Genomic DNA, 11,881 nt, shown 5'->3' on the forward strand with positions numbered 1-11,881 from the left:
AAGCAGATAAATTGAAACTGTTATCAGAAATCTTCCAGCAAACAAAAGCCCAGGTCCAGACAGCTTCACAGATGAATTCTACCAAAAATTTAGAGAAGAGCTAACACCTATCCTACTCAAACTCTTCCAGAAAATTGCAGAAGAAGGTAAACTTCCAAACTCATTCTATGAGGCCATCATCACCCTAATACCAAAACCTGACTAAGATGTCACAAAAAAAGAAAACTACAGGCCAATATCACTGATGACTATAGATGCAAAAATCCTCAACAAAATTCTAGCAATCAGTATCCAACAAAATATTAAAAAGATCATACACCATGACCCAGGGATGCAAGGATTCTTCAAATCAATCAATGTAATTCACCACATTAACAAATTAAAAAATGAAAGTCATATGATTATCTCAATAGATGGAGAGAAAGCCTTTGACAAAATTCAACATCCATTTATGATAAAAACTTTCCAGAAAGCAGGAATAGAAGGAACATACCTCAACATCAGTTCAGTTCAGTTGCTTAGTTGTGTCCAACTCTTTGTGACCCCATGAATTGCAGCACGCCAGGCCTCCTGTCCATCACCAACTCACGGAGTTCATTCAGACTTACATCCATCGAGTCGGTGATGCCATCCAGACATCTCATCCTCTGTCGTCCCCTTCTCCTCCTGCCTCCAATCCCTCCTAGCATCAGTCTTTTCCAATGAGTCAACTCTTCGCATGAGGTGGCCTAAGTACTGGAGTTTCAGCTGTAGCATCATTCCTTCCAAAGAAATCCCAGGGCTGATCTCCTTCAGAATGGACTGGTTGGATCTCCTTGCAGTCCAAGGGACTCTTAAGAGTCTTCTCCAACACCACAGTTCAAAAGCATCAGTTCTTCAGCGCTCAGACTTCACAGTCCAACTCTCACATCCATACATGAACACAGGAAAAACCATAGGCTTGACTAGACGGACCTTGGTTGGCAAAGTAATGTCTCTGCTTTTGAATATTCTATATAGGTTGGTCATAACTTTTCTTCCATGGAGTAAGCGTCTTTTAATTTCATGGCTGCAGTCACCATCTTCAGTGATTTTGGAGCCCCCAAAAATAAAGTCTGACACTGTTTCCCCTGTTTCCCCATCTATTTCCCATGAAGTGATGGGACCGGATGCGATGATCTTCGTTTTCTGACTGTTGAGCCTTAAGCCAACTTTTTCACTCTCCTCTTTCACTTTCATCAAGAGGCTTTTTAGTTCCTCTTCACTTTCTGCCATAAGGGTGGTGTCATCTGCATATCTGATGTTATTGATATTTCTCCCAGCAATCTTGATCCCAGCTTGTGTTTCTTCCAGTCCAGTGTTTCTCATGATGTACTCTGCATATAAGTTAAATAAGAGGGAGAGAATATACAGCCTTGACATACTCTTTTTCCTGTTTGAAACCAATCTGTTGTTCCATGTCGAGTTCTAACTGTTGCTTCCTGACCTGCATACAGATTTCTCAAGGGGCAGGTCAGGTGGTCTGGTATTCCCATCTCTCTCAGATTTTTCCACAATTTATTGTGATGTGCACAGTCAAAGGCTATGGCATAGTCAAAAAACAGAAATAGATGCTTTTCTGGAACTCTCTTGCTTTTTCCATGATCCAGCAGATGTTTGCAATTTGATCTCTGGTTCCTCTACCTTTTCTAAAACCAGCTTGAACATCTGGAAGTTCACCGTTCACGTATTGCTGAAGCCTGACTTGGAGAATTTTGAGCATTACTTTACTAGCATGTGATATGAGTGCAATTGTGTGGGAGTTTGAGCATTCTTTGGCATTGCCTTTCTTTGGGTTTGGAATGAAAACTGACCTTTTCCAGTCCTGTGGCCACTGCTGAGTTTTCCAAATTTGCTGGCATATTGAGTGCAGCACTCTCACAGCATCATCTTTCAGGATTTGAAATAGCTCAACTGAAATTCCATCACCTCCACTAGCTTTGTTCGTAGTGATGCTTTCTAAGGACCGCTTGACTTCACATTCCAGGATATCTGGCTCTAGATGAGTGATCACATCATCATGATTATCTGGTTCATGAAGCTCTTTTTTGTACAGTTCTTAAAGCTATATATGACAAACCCACAGCAAACATTATCCGAAATGGTGAAAAATTGAAAGCATTTCCCCTAAAGTCAGGAACAAGACAAGGGTGCCCACTTTCACTGCTACTATTCAACATAGCTCTGGAAGTTTTGGCCATAGCAATCAGAGCAGAAAAAGAAATAAAAGGAATCCAAATTGGAAAAGAAGAACTAAAACTCTCACTGTTTGCAGATGACATGATCCTCTACATAGAAAACCCTAAAGATTCCACCAGAAAATTACTAGACCTAATCAATGAATATAGTAAAATTGCAGGATATAAAATCAACACTCAGAAATCCCTTGCATTCCTATACATTAATAATGAGAAAATAGAGAAATTAAGGAAACAGTTCCATTCACCATCGCAATGAAAAGAATAAAATGCTTTGGAATATATCTACCTAAAGAAATTAAAGACCTATATATAGAAAACTATAAAACACTGGTGAAAGAAATAAAGAGGACACTAATAGATGGAGAAATACACCATGTTCATGCATCGGAAAAATCAATATAGTGAAAAAGAGTATACTACCCAAAGCATCTATAGATTCAATGCAATCCCTATCATGCTACCAATGGTATTTTTCATAGAGCTAGAACAAATAATTTCACAATTTGTATGGAAATACATAAAACCTCGAATAGCCAGTCTTGAGAAAGAAGAATGGAACTGGAGGAATCAACTTGCCTGACTTCAGGCTCTACTACAAAGCCATAGTCATCAAGGCAGTATGGTACTGGCACAAAGACAGAAATATAGATCAATGGAAGAAAATAGAAAGCCTAGGGATAAATTCATGCACCTATGGACACATTATCTTTGACAAAGGAGGCAATAGATTAAAGACAATCTCTTTAACAAGTGGTGCTGGGGGAAATGGTCAACCACTTGTAAAAGAATGAAACTAGAACACTTTCTAATACTATACACAAAAATTAACTCAAAATGGATTAAAGATCTAAACATAAGACCAGAAACTATGAAACTCCTAGAGGAGAACATAGGCAAAACACTCTCCAACATAAATCAGAGCAGGATCCTCTATGACCCACCTCCCAGAATATTGGAAATAAAAGCAAAAATAATCAAATGGGACCTAATTAAACTTAAAAGCTTCTGCACAACAAAGGTAACTATAAGCAAGGTGAAAAGACAGCCTTCAGAATGGGAGAAAATAATAGCAAATGAAGCAACTGACAAACAACTAATCTCATAAATATACAAGCAACTGCTGAAAGGACCCAATCAAAGAATGGGCCAAAGAACTAAATAGACATTTCTCCAAAGAAGACATACAGATGGCTAACAAACACATGAAAAGATGCTCAACATCACTCATTATCAGAGAAATGCAAATCAAAACCACAATGAGGTACCATTTCACGCCAATCAGAATGGCTGCAATCCAAAAGTCTACACACAATAAATGCTGGAGAGGGTGTGGATAAAAGGGAACTTCTTACACTGTTGGTGGGAATGCAAACTAGTACAGCCACTATGGAGAACAGTGTGAAGATTCCTTAAAAAACTGGAAATAGAACTGCCTTATGACCCAGCAATCCCACTGCTAGACATATACACCGAGGAAACCAGAATTGAAAGAGACACGTGTACCCCAATGTTCATCGCAGTGCTGTTTATAATAGCCAGGACATGGAAGCAACCTAGATGTCCATCAGCAGACGAATGGATAAGAAAGCTGCCATACATATACACAATGGAGTATTACTCAGCCATTAAAAAGAATACATTTGAATCAGTTCTAATGAGGTGGATGAAACTGGAGCCTATTATACAGAGTGAAGTAAACCAGAAAGAAAAACACCAATACAGTATACTAACACATATATATATAATTTAGAAAGATGGTAATGATAACCCTGTATGAGAGACAGCAAAAGAGACACAGATGTATAAAACAGTCTTTTGGACTCTGTGGGAGAGGGAGAGGGAGAGGGTGGGATGATTCGGGAGAATGGCATTGAAACATGTATAATATCATATATGAAACGAATCACCAGTCCACATTTGATGCATGATACTGGATGCTTGGGGCTGGTGCACTGGGACAACCCAGAGGGATGGTATGGGGAGGGAGGAGGGAGGGGGTTTCAGGATGGGGAACATGTGTATACCTATGGCGGATTCATGTTGATGTATGGCAAAACCAATACAATATTGCAAAGTAATTAACCTCCAAGTAAAATAAATAAATTTATAATAGTTAAAAAAAAAATACCATAGCCAAGTGGAACTTGTCCCCCAGCTCTGGAGGTTAGAAACTTGAGCTTAATGTGTTGGCAGGATTAATTCCATTTGAAAGCTGTGAGATAGAATCTGTTTCATCTTCTGACTTAGCTTCTAGTGATATGTTGGTAGTCTTTGTATTTGTTTGCCTAACCTAATCTTTGCCTTCATATTCTCATGGCCTTCTCCTTGCATTCATGGCTATGTCTAAGTTTCCCCTTTTATAAAGAAACCAGTCATATTGGATTAAGAGCCCACCCTACTCCAGTATGACCTCATCTTAACTAATTACATATGCAATTATATACACAAAACCTCATTTCCAAATAAGGTCACATTCTCAGGTATTGGGAGTTAGGTTAGGACTTCAGCACCTTTTGGCAGGTAGAAGGAAATGGCAGCCCACTTAAGTATTCTTACCTGGGAAATCCCATGGACAGAGGAGCCTGGCAGGCTACAGTCCATGGGATAGCAGAGTCATACAAAACTTAGCAATGAAACCATCTTTTGGCAGGACACAATTCAACCCATAAGAAAATTTTTTCTAATAAATTACTTTCACATGAATTCTCATCTCAAGGTTTACTTTCTGGTAACTCATCCTGTCCATCTGATATTAATTACTGTCTCAGTTACAATGCTTTTAGCAACAAGGAAAAGATAGTTCAAATTAGATTGATTAAAATAATGAGAGGAGTGTACTTTTTATGTAAATTAAAAATTTAAAGAGAGACTGACTTTAGGAAAAATTTCATTCAGTGATTCATGAGTCATTCAACAAGTTTCTTAAGTGCCAACTCTATGCCAGGAAATGTTTTGGAGATGTAACAGCAAACCAAACAGAAAAATTCCTGGAACTTATATTTAATTATGAGAAGACAAAAATGAATAAAATTAACAAGTAGAATATTAGGTGATGATAGGATTATAGTGAAAAAATAAAGCTAAAAAGAAATCAAGTAGAGTTGGGGTATATGTGTGTGTGTGTGTGTGTGTGTGTGTGTGTGTGTGTGTGTGTGTAAAGGGGTGGTGTTTGTATGTGTAGTTTGGTCTGGAAATGTCTCACTGAAAAAGTAATATTTGAATAAAGACCTTAACAAGGAGGGAGGGGTCCATGAGAAAATCAAGGGGTAAAGCCGTTCAGAAAAATTAAAATTAATAGTGAAAGAACCTCAAGTGGGAGTTTGCCTGGAATGCTGAGAAGCAGAAACGAAGTTGCTTAGGTCTGAGCAGAGTGAAGAGGAGTGAAGGTGGAGAAAGATGGGCCAAGAAACAAAGACTGTTCATAGCTCACAGAATACATTAGGCTATTATAAGAAACTTAGATTTGACTCTGAATGAGATGAGGAACTATCAGGGGATATTGAGAAGAGAAGGGGAAAGATCATACTTGGCTGCTGTTCTGAGACTAGGCAAGCATAAAAGCAAGGAAACCAGTTCAAAAGCTATTAAAGTAAGACAAGCTGGAGTTGAGGTGTCTTGGACTAGGGCATGGTAATAAATGTGCAAGCTGGTCAGATCCTGAAACTGTTTTACATATAGAGTCAAAGGATTTGCTGGGAAATTTTTTCTTTAAAGAGAAATGTCCTCAAAAATTCATTTACATTTCTTTGCAGCTACATTTCTTTTTAATTCACTCAATTCTGTCATCATCATGGACTAGCTGCATCTTCAACTTATTTATCTCATGACGGAGAAACAAATGCTTAATGCTTCTTTGATAACATCCAGGAGAAAAGGACCTTCGCTTTCTCTAATCATTGCCAATAATGTCCTAAGATCCCCTTTGAATGAAGTAGCTTTGGTTACATTCACAGTGATCAAAAGAAAACCTTGTACCATATGACTTAAACCTAGGTTATGTGCTCATCCCTAAACCATTAACTGAGACAAGAAGCAAAGAATTTTCTTGATTGCTTCAACTCAACTGTTGCTCATCAGGTAGTCAAAATTCCACATGATGGCTACAAAATGGGAAAGAGGTTAAATATATCCTGGCAAAGCAAGCACAATATTTATTACGAATACAGCTCTATGGTCTAAAAGTTGTTTTCAAACCTAAACCTATGACTTCATATTAAATATAAGTAAAGCATCACAGTATAGTCCATTACACTGTTTTGAAAGAAGAAAAAGTGGATAAGCATCAGGAGAATTGCTAGTCTTTCAGTTGCCAATTATGAATGTCTCTTGCTGGGCAGACAGGAACATATGCAAAAAAATGAGAAAATGAGTTGAGTTTAATCTGATCTAATAATTTAAATAAAGAGTTATCATTCATACTTAACAGATGAATTAGGCAATACCTCAGAGAAGTTTTCCCAGGTGGCACTAGTGGTAAAGAACCCACTTGCCAATGCAAGAGGCATAAGAGATGAGGATTCGATTCCTGGCTTGGGAAGATCCCCTGAGAAGGAAATGGTAACCCATTCCAGTTTTCTTGCCTGGGGAATCCCATGGACAGAAGAGCCTGGTGGACTACAGTCCATGGGTCTCAAAGAGTCAGACACGACTGAAGCACAGGCATGAACAGAGAAGGCTGCTTTAGTAAATCTCAGTTTATCTTAGTTATACTGTCTTTAAACTAATAATCTTTGATTATACTGTTCACCTTTGGTCTTACTAAATATTCAAGTTTAAGAGTAGTCTGAAATAATAATATTATCTTTAATTATATATTTAGTAAGCCCTCTTTTAGATGTTGAGAACCATGCTAAACACAAATCCAGAGTGAAAAAATCTTCAGATCATCTGGAATCAAACTCCTGTTCTTGACCAGGAACTAAATATCCATCTGTAAACAGCACATTTTGTTAGGGTAATTAAATTCTATAATTACCCTATAAATCTTATTCACCTAACCAATTCAATATACATCTTTCTACTCCAGTTCATCAAGTAGTCTAAGCTATTCTGGATGAGATGGTTAGATGGCATCACGGACTCAATTGACATGAGTTTAAGCAAGCTCCAGGAGTTGGTGATGGACAGGGAAGCCTGCCATTCTACAATCCATAGGATCACAAAGAATCAGACAAGACTGAGTGGCTGAACTGAACTGACTGAAGCTATTTTGAGGACTCTCAACTATCAGAGTTATTATAGTGGTAATAAAAACTAACAGTCAAAAAAATAGTTTCCAAGAGTGGAATGGTAATTGCTGGGAGCTGGAGGGAAGAGAAATGAAGAGTTATTATCAATGGGCTTGAAGTTTCAGTTAAACAAAATGATTAAGCTCTACAGAGCTGCTGTACAACATTGTACATATAGTCAACAATAATGCACAGTACATTTAGAAATTTGTTGAGAGGGTAGATGTCATGTTAAGTGCTCCTAACAAAAGAAAATAAATGAATTAAAAATAATACCACCACCTACAAAAACAATGGCTGACTCATTCGTTATTAACTATGCAACAACCATTCTTCTAAGTGCTTTACATATTCAGCACATTTCATTCTCACAATGGTATCATGATCCCCATTCTTCAGATGGAACAGAGGTGCAAAAAGGTTAAGTAACTTGCCCGGTATTGAATCCAGACAGTTTATAAACTGAAAAACCACTGTGCCAGTAGAAAGGTGTTAACTATTGTATTGCTATTTTTTAAAATTTCAAGACAGTTATTACTGGAAGAAGATAATATTGGTGGTGTCTCTGATTTCAAATCTAGTGAAAAACATTAAAGCAAAAGTGCTAGATCTAATATTTGTAAAATATTGTATTGTAAGCTTTGTATCATTGACTCAATTGACTTCACCATGTAAAGCAGCCACAGTAAAAACTATTAATTTTCAAACAAATTAATTACATTGTTGAATAGATTTAACTTGATCTGGTAAAAGACAGAATAAATGAATGTCAGCAGTAATGGAAATTTTATTCACCTCAATTTAAAATAAGTAATGTAAGAAATTTATTTTGCTAAATTCCATTACTTTTTACCCTCTAAATTTCAGTATATTGAGAAGAATCATAACATTTGAATTATGCTAAAACTAGGGTTTTAATCTTGACTCTATGTTTTGACGTTATTTTGTCCTTGAAACAAAAAGGGAGAATTAGATTATCTCTAACTTTGCTTCAAGCTCTTACATTCATAGATAGAAAAGTGACAGAATATCTTTAAAATTTATTTCCTGCAGTTTCTTACTATATGAAGTTAAAGTGTTTATATTATATAGTACAAGGCATCTGAATTTTTACACTAAAACATTTATAATTATAATATATATGTATGTGTGCATATGTCCCCACACATGCACACTATTTTAGATAATGTTTTAATTAAATGAATAAGTTTTCTTATCTGAGACAAATAACTGCAGGCTAAATTTCCATAGGCAAGTTTGGAGTAAATCTTTTAAAAACATAGTTTTACTAGTGTTCTAAAAAGAAATATGATAGCAATATTGTTTTAAATCCCAATTATTTTGTCCTTCTTTGAGTCAAGTCAATTTAAAAGAAAAAGGAACTTTAACTTTTTGACATAGACCATAAAATTATCACACGTTAATTTTCCATTTTCACCTGTGTAATTCTTGTGGAAATAGTTGTTTGTCGTATATTCACCTTGACCCGAGGGTTTTAGTCACATTTTAGATTTCAGGGAAGGCAAAACAGACACAGCACACAAAATGCTGACAGCAATTCTGACATATCTGTATGACCTTTGATATTTTATAATACTCATTGAGGGTAGGGATTTAAACTTTCTTTACACAGAATGGCACTCACATGGTCTGGACAGTTTCACCTACATGTATAAGCAACCTTACTAAGGAAAGAACTCTGTATTTAGAGTTAATGTCTTAGATAAGCATCCTGATTGCATCTATTGCCTGTGGGTAATTTGTTTAACCTCATCTTTGGTTTTCTTTTCTGTAAAAAGAGAATGAGGTTATTGCTTACAAAATGATAAGGATGATGTTGTTACAGAGTCTTTAATAAGCTAAACTTGTATGATCTTCTCAGTAAATAAATTCAGTAAATGATTACAGATCTCTTTCTTAAGCTCTGGATCTGTATCTTACCCAGATGCACAATAATAAAACCAAAAACTGGTGGTAGTGAGCACGCATATCCTGTATCAACTGCTCCAGTCATTCATGATGGAGAACAGTATGGAAGTTCCTTGAAAACTTAAAAATGGAACTACTGTAGAATCTGTCAATTCTAATTCTAACTTATATGCAAAGACAATGAAAACGGGTAACTAATGAGACATATGAAGTTCCATGTTCATTGCAGCATTATTCACAGTAGCCAAGGTACAGAAGTATCCTAAATATCCACTGATAGAAGAATGGATGAGGGCTTCATGGTGGCACTAGTGGTAAAGTACACACCTGCCAAGCAGGAGACACAAAAGACACGGGTACAACCCCTGGGTCAAGAAGATCCCCTTGGGTAGGAAATGGCAACCCACTCCAGTATTCTTGCCTGGAAAATTCCATGGACAGAAGAGCCTGGCAGGCTATAGTACATAGGGACACAAAGAGTTGAACATGACAGAGCACACACACACACACACACACACACACACACACACACACATGAATGGATAAAGAAGCCATGTATGTATACAACATAATATTATTCAGCCACAAGAAAGAAGAGAATTCTGCATTTGTCCACAACACCAAAAAACTTTGAGGACATTAGGAAAAGTGAGATAAGTCAGACAGAGAAAGATAAATGCTGTATGATAGCTCTTATACACTGTTGGTGGGAATGCAAATTAGTACAGCCACTATGGAGAACAGGGTGGAGATTCCTTAAAAAATTGCAAATAGAACTGCCTTATGACCCAGCAATCCCACTTCTGGGCATACACACCGAGGAAACCAGAATTGAAAGAGACACATGTACCCCAATGTTCATCACAGCACTGTTTATAATAGCCAGGACATGGAAACAACCTAGATGTCCATCAGCAGATGAATGGAAAAGAAAGCTGTGGTACATATACACAATGGAGTATTACTAGCCATTAAAAAGAATACATTTGAATCAGTTCTGATGAGATGGATGAAACAGGAGCCGATTATACAGAGTGAGGTAAGCCAGAAAGAAAAACACCAATACAATATACTAACACATATATATGGAATTTAGAAAGATGGCAATGATGACCCTGTATGCAAGACAGCAAAAAAGACACAGATATGTATAGCGGACTTTTGGACTCAGAGGGAGAGGGAGAGGGTGGGATGATTTGGGAGAATGGCATTGAAACATGTATATTATCATGTAAGAAAAGAATCTCCAGTCTATGTCCGATGCAGGATACAGCATGCTTGGGGCTGGTGCACGGGGATGACCCAGAGAGATGTTATGGGGAGGGAGGAGGGAGGGGGGTTCATGTTTGGGAACGCATGTACACCCATGGTGGATTCATGTCAATGTATGGCAAAACCAATACAGTATTGTAAAGTAAAATAAAGTAAAAATAAAAATTAAAGAAAAAAAACAGAAAAGAAAAGAAAACCTGAAATTATAAAAACAGAGAGTAAAATGATGGCTACCAGGAGATGATGATGGGGGCATATGAGAGATGTTGTTTTAGATACATATTTGTGATTAGTAGATAAATAAATCCTGGACATCTAATACACAGTACAGTGATTATAGACAATAATACTTTATTATAAACATTGATTGCTAAAAGACTAAATTTTATTGTTCCCTACTCTAGAAGAAATGAAAATTGTCTGACATGATAGCTAATGCTATTATGGCAGTCCTACTGTAATATAAATGTATAAAATCAATATGTTGTATACCTTCAACTTAATGGAATGTGGTTATGTCAAACATAATTCAGTAAAAAGTAAAATTAAATAAAACAGAAAATCAACCACTTTTGAGAGCTCCCACAGGGAAATGGTTAAAGTCATACCCTCCCTACTCAAAAGTACAAACAAAACAAACACGTGAACAAAACCTGGAAAACCACTACCATGTAAGGAATTAATTCATGATGAGATAGAGTTAGTAGAAAATATAAACAAAAAAACAACAACTTAAGAACTTGAAATAAAGAAACTTGCAAAAGAAAATGTGTGTGTTTAAAAGTAACAACAGTTACTTTTAAGATTAAGATTTACTTTGTATTTACTGTGTGCCCTGTTCTTCTTGCTTTACATACATTGTTACTTAATTTTTTTTTAATTCTACATATAACATAAAAAAAGCTTAAAATAAAAGGCAGTTTGTCTAGAAAGAATGATATTTAGGTAGATAGCAATAATAGAACAGTCATGGAGATAGAAAAATATTGGAATATGTTCTTCAAAATGCTATAGAAAAAATAACCTCAACCTAAAATTCTATTCTCAATAAATTGTGACGCAATAAAATGTGGAAAACTGTGAAAGAGATGGGAATACCAGACCACCTGACCTACCTCTTGAGAAACCTGTATGCAGGTCAGGAAGCAACAGTTAGAACTGAGCATGGAACAACACACTGGTTTCACCCTGCTTATTTAACTTATATGCAGAGTACATCATGAGAAACACTGG

This window comes from Ovis canadensis, chromosome 1, assembly GCF_042477335.2.
Source record: "Ovis canadensis isolate MfBH-ARS-UI-01 breed Bighorn chromosome 1, ARS-UI_OviCan_v2, whole genome shotgun sequence".
Taxonomy (NCBI): Eukaryota; Metazoa; Chordata; class Mammalia; order Artiodactyla; family Bovidae; genus Ovis; species Ovis canadensis.